This window comes from Aotus nancymaae, unplaced genomic scaffold (assembly GCF_030222135.1).
Source record: "Aotus nancymaae isolate 86718 unplaced genomic scaffold, 86718_ANA_hifiasm-v0.15.2.pri h1tg000007l, whole genome shotgun sequence".
NCBI classification, from domain to species: domain Eukaryota; kingdom Metazoa; phylum Chordata; class Mammalia; order Primates; family Aotidae; genus Aotus; species Aotus nancymaae.
Window position 1 is genome coordinate 28,276,556 of NW_026988418.1, and position 8,378 is coordinate 28,284,933.

The 8,378-nt window shown below is 40.6% G+C and overlaps 1 non-coding gene across 1 annotated transcript; it reads right to left on the reverse strand.

The window, feature by feature from the left end:
• Positions 1-5,426: 5,426 nt before the first annotated feature.
• On the reverse strand, positions 5,427-5,533 carry LOC135273470 (U6 spliceosomal RNA). Its single transcript, XR_010341269.1, has one exon. It is a non-coding gene; the product is annotated as a U6 spliceosomal RNA (small nuclear RNA).
• Between the last annotated feature and the right edge of the window lie 2,845 nt (positions 5,534-8,378).

Consider the following 8,378-nt stretch of genomic DNA (forward strand, 5'->3'; position numbering starts at 1 on the left):
AACAAAAAGAAAAATCATTAAATAGGCCAGGAGTGGTGGCTCATGCCTGTAATCCCAGCACTTTGGGAGGTCGAGGCAGGTGAAACATTTAAGTTCAGGAGTTCAAGACCAGCCTGGCCAACATGGTGAAACACTGTCTCTACTAAAAATATAAAAATTTGCTGGGTGTAGTGGCATGGCCTACAGTCCCAGCTACTTGGGAGGCTGAGGCATGAGAATTACTTGAACCCAGGAGGCGGAAGTTGTGGTGAGCTGAAATTGTGTTGCTGCACTCCAGCCTGGGCAACGGAATGAGAGTCTGTCTCAAAAAAAAAAAAAATCATTAGAGGATTCAAACAATAATGATTAATAAAACTGATCTAATAGAGATTACATATATTTCATTAAACAACTGCAGAAAAAATTCCAAAGTCCACACAGAATATTTCAAAAATGGACTCATACATAGTCATTAAAGCAAGCCTCAACAGATTTTAAAGGATTAAGATAATACAGAGGATGTTTTCTGACCTAATGTCATCTAACCATAACTCAATATAAAAAGGTAAACAGAGCATTTCCATGTTTGAAAAATTAAAACCATACTTCTAAATAACTCATGGGTCAAATAAGAAATCATAGTGGAAAACATTTTTAATTTTTTTTTTTTTTGAGATATCTCAATCTTGTTGCCCAGGTTGTAGTGCAGTGCCACGATCTCAGCTCACTACAACCTCTGCCTCCCGGGTTCAAGCGATTTTCCTGCCTCAACCTCCTGAGTAGCTGGGATTACAGATGCCTGCTACCACGCCCGGCCAATTTTTGTACTTTTAGTAGAGACGGGGTTTAGCCAGGTTGACCAGGCTGATCTCGAACTCCTGACCTCAGGTGATCCACCCACTTCGGACTCCCAAAGTGTTGGGATTACAGGCATGAGCCACCACGCCCACGGGTGAACTGTGCCTTTTTAAAATGTGTGAGTGACTTAAAAATTACTTCATATCAAAAACTTGCATGGTAATAGCTGAAGTGTTTACAGAGCTGGTTTATAGCCTTCCATTTTATATTAGAAATGAAAAAGGGCTAAAAATAAATGAGCCAAGCATCTGCCTCAGGATATTAGAAATAAACTGCAAGATAAACAGAAATAAAGTAGTAGGAAAGAGATAACAAATAAGAACAAAGCTATATAAAATAGAAAAACTATATAACAGGAACAATAAAGTCAATAGTTGATTCTTTGAGAAGACTAAAAAAGGTATAAAATCTTTGGTGAGACTAATGAGAGACACACATACACACACACAGAGGGAGAGAGAGAAAGAACACACACACACACACACACACACACACACACTCACTATCAGGAGTGAAAAGGGGATATTACTCCAGATGTATACACCGGAAAGATAATAAGAGGATATAATGAATAACTTAATGCTAATCCATTTGACAAACTACACTATATGGACTAATTTCCTCTGGGAAAAATCAACAAACGCTACAAAGATATTTTAAAAAACCAGAACATGATTCTGCTAAGAGAGCATTTGAAAAAATAATACAAAAAACAAAAACAAAAATCCCAAACAATCCTGTGATCATTAAATAAATTGAATCATTTATAGAAAATCAACAAAGAAAATTCCACAACCAGAAGACGCTGTGAGTTCTACTAATCTTTTAAGGAACAAAGTATTTTAATATCACATAAACACATACAAGAAGGAATAACTCTCAAACTCATAAGACACTAAAATTCATTATGAAGAATATGGCAAAATAAAATTACAATCTAATTTGACTTACGGATATATGTTGAAAAAAATCTGAAACAATATATTAGCAAGCTGAATCCAGCAATATAAAAGGATAATATAGAAAAGCAAGTTAAATGTATCCTAGGAACACAAAATTGGTTTAATATTTGAAAATGAATCAATGTAATTTGTCACATTAATAGAATAAAGGAGAGAACCCATATGACTCCGCCATATATTTAGAAAAAATGAATGGTAAAAAAAGTCAGTAGGCATTCTTAATTTTAAAAATCAACAAACTTGAAATAAGAGGAAATTTTAAGTCAAATACAGTACCTACAGAAAATCTGTACCAAACATCATGAAAAATAGTGGAGTTGCTGTGTCAGAAGGTGCGAGGCTGGGCGCGGTAGCTCACGCCTGTAATCCCAACACTTTGGGAAGCAAAGGCAGGTGGATCACCTGATGCCAGAAGTTTGAGACCAGCCTGGCCAACATGGCGAAACCCCGTCTCTACTAAAAATTCAAAAATTAGCAGCGTGTGGTGACGGGGGCCTGTAATCCCAGCTACTCAGGAGGCTAAGGCAGAAGAACTGCTGGAACCTGGGAGGCAGAGGTTGCAGTGAGCAGAAATCACGCCACTACGCTCCAGCCTGGGCCACAGAGTGAGACTCTGTCACAGAGAAAAAAAAAGGAGGCTGGGCATGGTTGCTCGCACCTGTAATCCCTGCACTTTGGGAGGCCAAGGAATGCAGATCACCTGAGATCAGGAGTTCAAGACCAGCCTGGCCAACACAGTGAAACCCTGTCTCTACAAAAAATGCAGAATTAGCCAGGCATGATGGTGTGTGCCTGTAATCCCAGCTACTCGGGAGGCTGAGGCAGGAGAATTTCTTGAACCCAGGATGCGAAGGTTGCAGTGAGCCAAGATGGCACCACTGCACTCCAGTCTGGGCAAAAAGAGCAGAACTCCGTCTCGAACAACAACAACAAAAGGTGTATATAACTTTAGTTTTGCTATACAATGCCACACTCTTCTTCAAAGTGGTTGTTGTACTAATTTATACTCTCAGCAACAGCCTATAAGAACTCTCATCACCACTCCCCATTATCAGCAAAAGCCTGTGAACCACTGTAGAGAAACTCTTGCAATGTGTACTATAGATAGGCACAAGAATTTTCTTAGCAGCATTGTTCTGAGTAGCCTGAAACTGGAAACAATTCACTGTGCTTCTGGGGAGGCAGCAATATTTTATATCTGGATCATGGTACTGGTTATATATTCATTATCATTATTCAAACCGTACATATATGCTTTATGCACTTTTCTATATATATTGCATATGTTTCATTTGAACTTCTACAAAGTCATCTTCCAAGAAACTTCACACACATTTTAATAAATCTTATCTGATTCTACAATTACCGCTTGTGGTTCCTATAAGAAACCTGTCCATATTAGTTACGGCTCCACTAGAAAAGAAATTATTTATTTGTACAAATTTGGTAATTTGGGAAGAGTTTAATTTAAAAGGACCGTCAACGGTGGTGGGCAACGTTTAAGAAACTCAAAAGTGGTAACAAAATACTCTAGAACTAGCAACTTGGGGTGCCTTTCCCACCCACTGGGGCAAGGAAAGAAAGCCATTATTAGAACCGGGAGACACGAGCTACGTGGAGAGAGCTGCTCAACTTGAGCTATGACCTCTAGTGGAAAGACAAAGCCAGTCCACCGCACAGTGACTTCACACAAAGAATAAACACCCTGATCTTGCTCTTCTCCCTTCCCTCTTGCAATCTTCTCTCTGTGCTCCTTGTTGCTGAACCCAACTGGAAGCCAGAAGGCAAGAGAATGTGTTGATGTAATGCATTTAGGTCAGCCACCCAGGGAACCCAGCAGAATGGAGCTGGGCAAAGAGTAGATCTGGAGTGATGAGAAGTTGCCCACATGCCCGCCTGAATCTAAAACAGTAGCCACTTCCAGTGTTTTTCTTTTAAAATACAAGGTTTGGGGAGAAGGAGAAATGCCCAAGAGACTTAAATTGTGGCTGGTATAATCCCTGCTCTGCAGCTGGTGACAAGGCCTACACTGGTACTCAAGGCTACCGTCTTCCACCTCCCACTTCTGTTCTTTCCTTCCATCAGCACTTCAGCAGGATGTGTTTTACCTCTTTCCTTGTCCCAGGCGACCGGAGTAAAGATGCTTTTGCCTATTTTGCAAAGTAGTATTGGAGAGACCCAAACTTCATTGCATGTAGAATATGAGACATTGATTATCTTGTCTTTATTAGGTGACTACACTTTTCCTGTGACCAGACCAATGGACCAAGGAATGCTAAGAGGTTTTTAATCGAATCCCTGAGCTCTAAACATAGCTCTCTCTGTCCATCCCCACCAGGTAGCAGCAACCTAATTACTCCTATTAAGGATATATCACCCCTTCTCTATATATTGGTTCTATGATCTGAGCTGAGGAATCCCTAATGGCTGGGGTAAGTCTTAGCCTCCATTTCATTGAAACCATGTCGATTATACTTCCCATTTTTTTAGAAGAGGACACTAAAACCAAGAGAATTTGCAATATTTGCCTAAGACTGCATAGCTAGTACAACAATGAGACTAGAAGCTCAGCCTCCTGACTTTCAGACTCATTTGCTTCCCACACGCTGGAGGAGTACAGCTGCGCCTTATCCCTGTAACAGGTGGACATGGGAAACAGCAATAACACAATGTTAGACTGTGATAAAGGTGACTCAGGGGAGGGAGAAGCACACAGTAGCGGATGTCCTCTAAATATTAAGGCACTGTAGAGAATAAGACATTTGTCATCCTGCCATCTCATTGTGCCAAGCTACAGGAGTGATGTTTCTGCCCTGTGTTTTTCCAAAGCAGGGCCTTTTCCAAAACAATTCAGGGTGATGACTACTTGAGTGCATTTTAATGTGTGCTAATGAATTTTCTTGATACTGGAAAAGAACATTTTTCTTGTGTAATGTCCCCTCTCCTTTCCCTCAAAGGAGCCCACATTGCCATTTTTTTTTGGTCACAGAGAAGTCCACGCTAGTAAAGCAATTAAGAGCTCTTTCTAACCCGTAAATCACCCACAAAATGGATATTCCACTGCACTTATAGGGATTTGAGGACTCATGCTAGGGAAGTTTGTGAATGACTCTGCATTTTAGGATTTCCATAGTCTTTCTGAGGCCCATTAAACTGGTCAGTAGGTAGTAAGTGATGAGGCATAAGCCTGGGAGGTGGGGTGATGCAAACAAAGAATTAAAGAAATGAGACTGAGTCAGCCAAAGCGAAAATTTAGTTTGCAAGGGTTGGTGCCTCTTCAGACTTCTCAGCAACTTGAAGAAGGTAATCACCATTTTATCACTTTTATTATCTTATTTATTTTTAGACTTTAACATAGTCAATAGTAGGTTGCAGTACCTTGCTAAGAGGGAGGAGAACCAACTTCATACATTAGTGTCATGCTAAAATAGTCACTGGGGAAAATTAATACAGCATTTTATTTAGGGCTTTCAATGTGTATATCAAAGGAGAAACTAATCAGGGGAAATTCAGTCTATTAAGTTGGTGAGGAACGATATTTTTTGACAGGAGAGAGAGTTTTTCACACCTGTTAGATCATATAAACTCAGTGAATGCTTTTTTCCTCACGAAAAGTGAGGAAGCAGTAAACATTTAAAACATAGTATTTTTTTTCCTGTCATCCTTACGCAGGGGCTATGCTAATCTTCTCTGTATCATTCCAAGTATTAATTATTTTTAAGTGAAGTATTTAATATGCTGATCTTAAGGTTCAGTTCCATAACTTTTTTTTTTTTTAATTTTAGAGACAGGGTCTCGTTCTGTCACCCAGGCTGAAGTACAGTGGAATGATCACGGCTCATTGTAACCTCAAACCCCTGGGCTTAAGTAATTCTCCCACCTCAGCATCCTGAGTATCTGGAGCCACAGGTATGCACAGCCATACCAGGCTAATTTTTTTTTTTTGGACCAGCTATGTTGCCCAGGCTGATCTTGAACTCCTGGCCTTAAGAAATCCTCCCACCTCAGCCTCCTGAAGCACTGGGATTACAAGCCTGAGCCACCATGCTTGGCCAATAGTGTTTTGTTTTGTTTGGTTTGGTTTTGAAACGGAGTCTCACTCTGTCGCCAGGCTGGAGTGCAGTGGCACGATCTTGGTTCACTGCAACCTCCGCCTCCCAGGTTCAAGTGATTCTTCTGCCTCAGCCTCCCGAGTAGCTGGGACTACAGGCACATGCCAGGCCAATAGAGTTTGATAATTGTACACATTCATGTAACTACCATCTAAAGTTCCAGAAAGTTGACTCATCCTCTTGTCCCTTTCTAGTCAAATTTGCCCTTTCTCACTGAGGGAAATCACCATAGACTAGTTTGCCTGCTCTTGGACTGCAATAAATAGAGTCATACCATATTTATTATTTTGTATCTGGTATCTTTCACTCACCACGTTTCTAGATTCATCTTGTTTTTGGTATGCATCAGTGGCTCATTCCTTTTATTGCTGAGTAATCTTCCTTTGTATGAGTATTTCACAATGTGTTTATCCAATCTCTTATTGCTGGACATTTGAGTTGTTCTCCATTTTCGGCTATTATGAATACAAGTACTATGAGCATTTTTGTACAAAACTTTTTGTGGACATATATTTTCATTTCTTTTGGGTATATACCTAGGAGTAAAATAGCTAGCCCCATGGTAACAATGTTTAATCGTTTGAGGAACTGCCAGACTGTTTTCCAAAGTGGCTGTACCACTCTACATTCCTAGCAGCAAGGTACAACAGTTCTCATTTCTCCATGTCCTCACCAACACTTGTTCATATTTTTGATTACAGCCATCCTAAGTGCTGTAAAGTTGTACCTCACTGCAGTTTTGATTTGCATTTCCCTAATGATTCATGATGTTGAACATCTTTTCAAGAGTTTATTGGCTACTTGTACATCTTCTTTGGAGAAATGACTATTCAAATCATTTGCTCATTTTTAATTGGGTAATTTGCCTTTTTATTTTGAGTCCTAATTGATTTTTAACTTGGGTGAAATTGAATTGAGAAAGTCTGTGGTAACGGGTAAGCCTCTTGCAGTTGACAGTAACAGAAAATCCAACCTACATTATTAGCTTAAGCATTAATGGAATTTGTTGTACCACAGAACTGAAAGTTCTTGAAGGTAGTTCTGGCTTCAAGAATGGCCTGGTCCATAGCAAAAAAAAAAAAAATTAAATTTCTTATTGTGGAGATTTCCCTAATGCTAAGAAGTTTAAAAAAAAAAAAAGGCTGGGTGTGGTGGTTCACGCCTGTAATGCCAGCACTTTGGGAGGCTGAGGTGGGCGGATCACTTGAGGTCAGGAGTTTGAGACCAGCCTGGCCAACATGGTGAAACTCCGTCTCTACTAAAAATACAAAAATTAGCTGGGTGTGATGGCGGGCACCTGTAATCCCAGCTACTCAGAAAGCTGAGGCACAAGAATCACTTGAACCCCAGAGGCAGAGTCACACTGATTTAGGGGAGTCACAGACCCCATCCCGAAGCAAGGGTTAGAGCCCACTTGAAATACATGGATTCCAAGTCGGGGTAGAGGGAGTTCTCCAGAGAGAAATTAGAATACATTCACCAAAAGAAGAGGAAAATGGATGTCAAGATGTTAAAAACTAGCAATGTCCACTATAGTGCTTCCCAACCATGGCCTCACTAAAAATCAACATGATTTTATCTAAGCAACTAAGCAAAGAGTGAGACCACAGGGTAAAATACTATGATTGACACAGGAATATGGATAAAGGTAAGAGGACAGTTAGCCAGCAGTAAAATCATTAAAAAGTCACTAAATTTAGCATCTGAAGACCTGGCTCGAATCCTAGGTTTGCTACTTGCTAGCACTATGACCTTGGGAGAAAAAAATCACTTAACTTTCCAAACCACATTTTTTCCTTTCTTTTTTCTTTCCTTTTTTTAGACAGGGTCTCACTCTGTCACCCAGGCTAGAGTGCACTGGCATGATCATAGCTCACTGTAGCCTCTACCTCCTAGGCTCAAGAAATCCTTCCAGCTCAGCCTCTTGAGTAACCGGGACTACAGGTGCACACCACATACCTGGCTAATTTTTGTATTTTTTCTAGAGATGGGGTTTTGTCATGTTGCCCAAGCTAGTCTTGTACTCCTGGACTCAAGCGATCCTCCCACCTCGACCTCCCAAAATGCTGGGATTACAGGTGTGAGCCACCATACCCAGCCAAACCATACTTTTCTAAGCCATAAAGTAGGGATTACCTCAAAGTATCATTCCAGCATCATAGGTTGGTTCTAGAAATATAAAGCTGTGAAAGTGCCTGGCACATAGAGGATATTCACTCTGAAATCTGGGTCATAACTCTGTCTGTCTGTCTGCCTTCCATGTGATCCCACCCCAAGTCTACTTCCTACCCAGCCAGTGTTTGCTTTCCAGATGGGACTGTAGAGATTTCCACAGAAAATCTTCGGAACCATTACCTTACTGAGCCCCAAACTGTAATTTCAGCTATGTGATTAGAGCATTGGTCCATCAACTCTGAGAATGGTTTCTGGCTGGAATGTCAGTGCAGCACGGTGAGCCAGACACGGT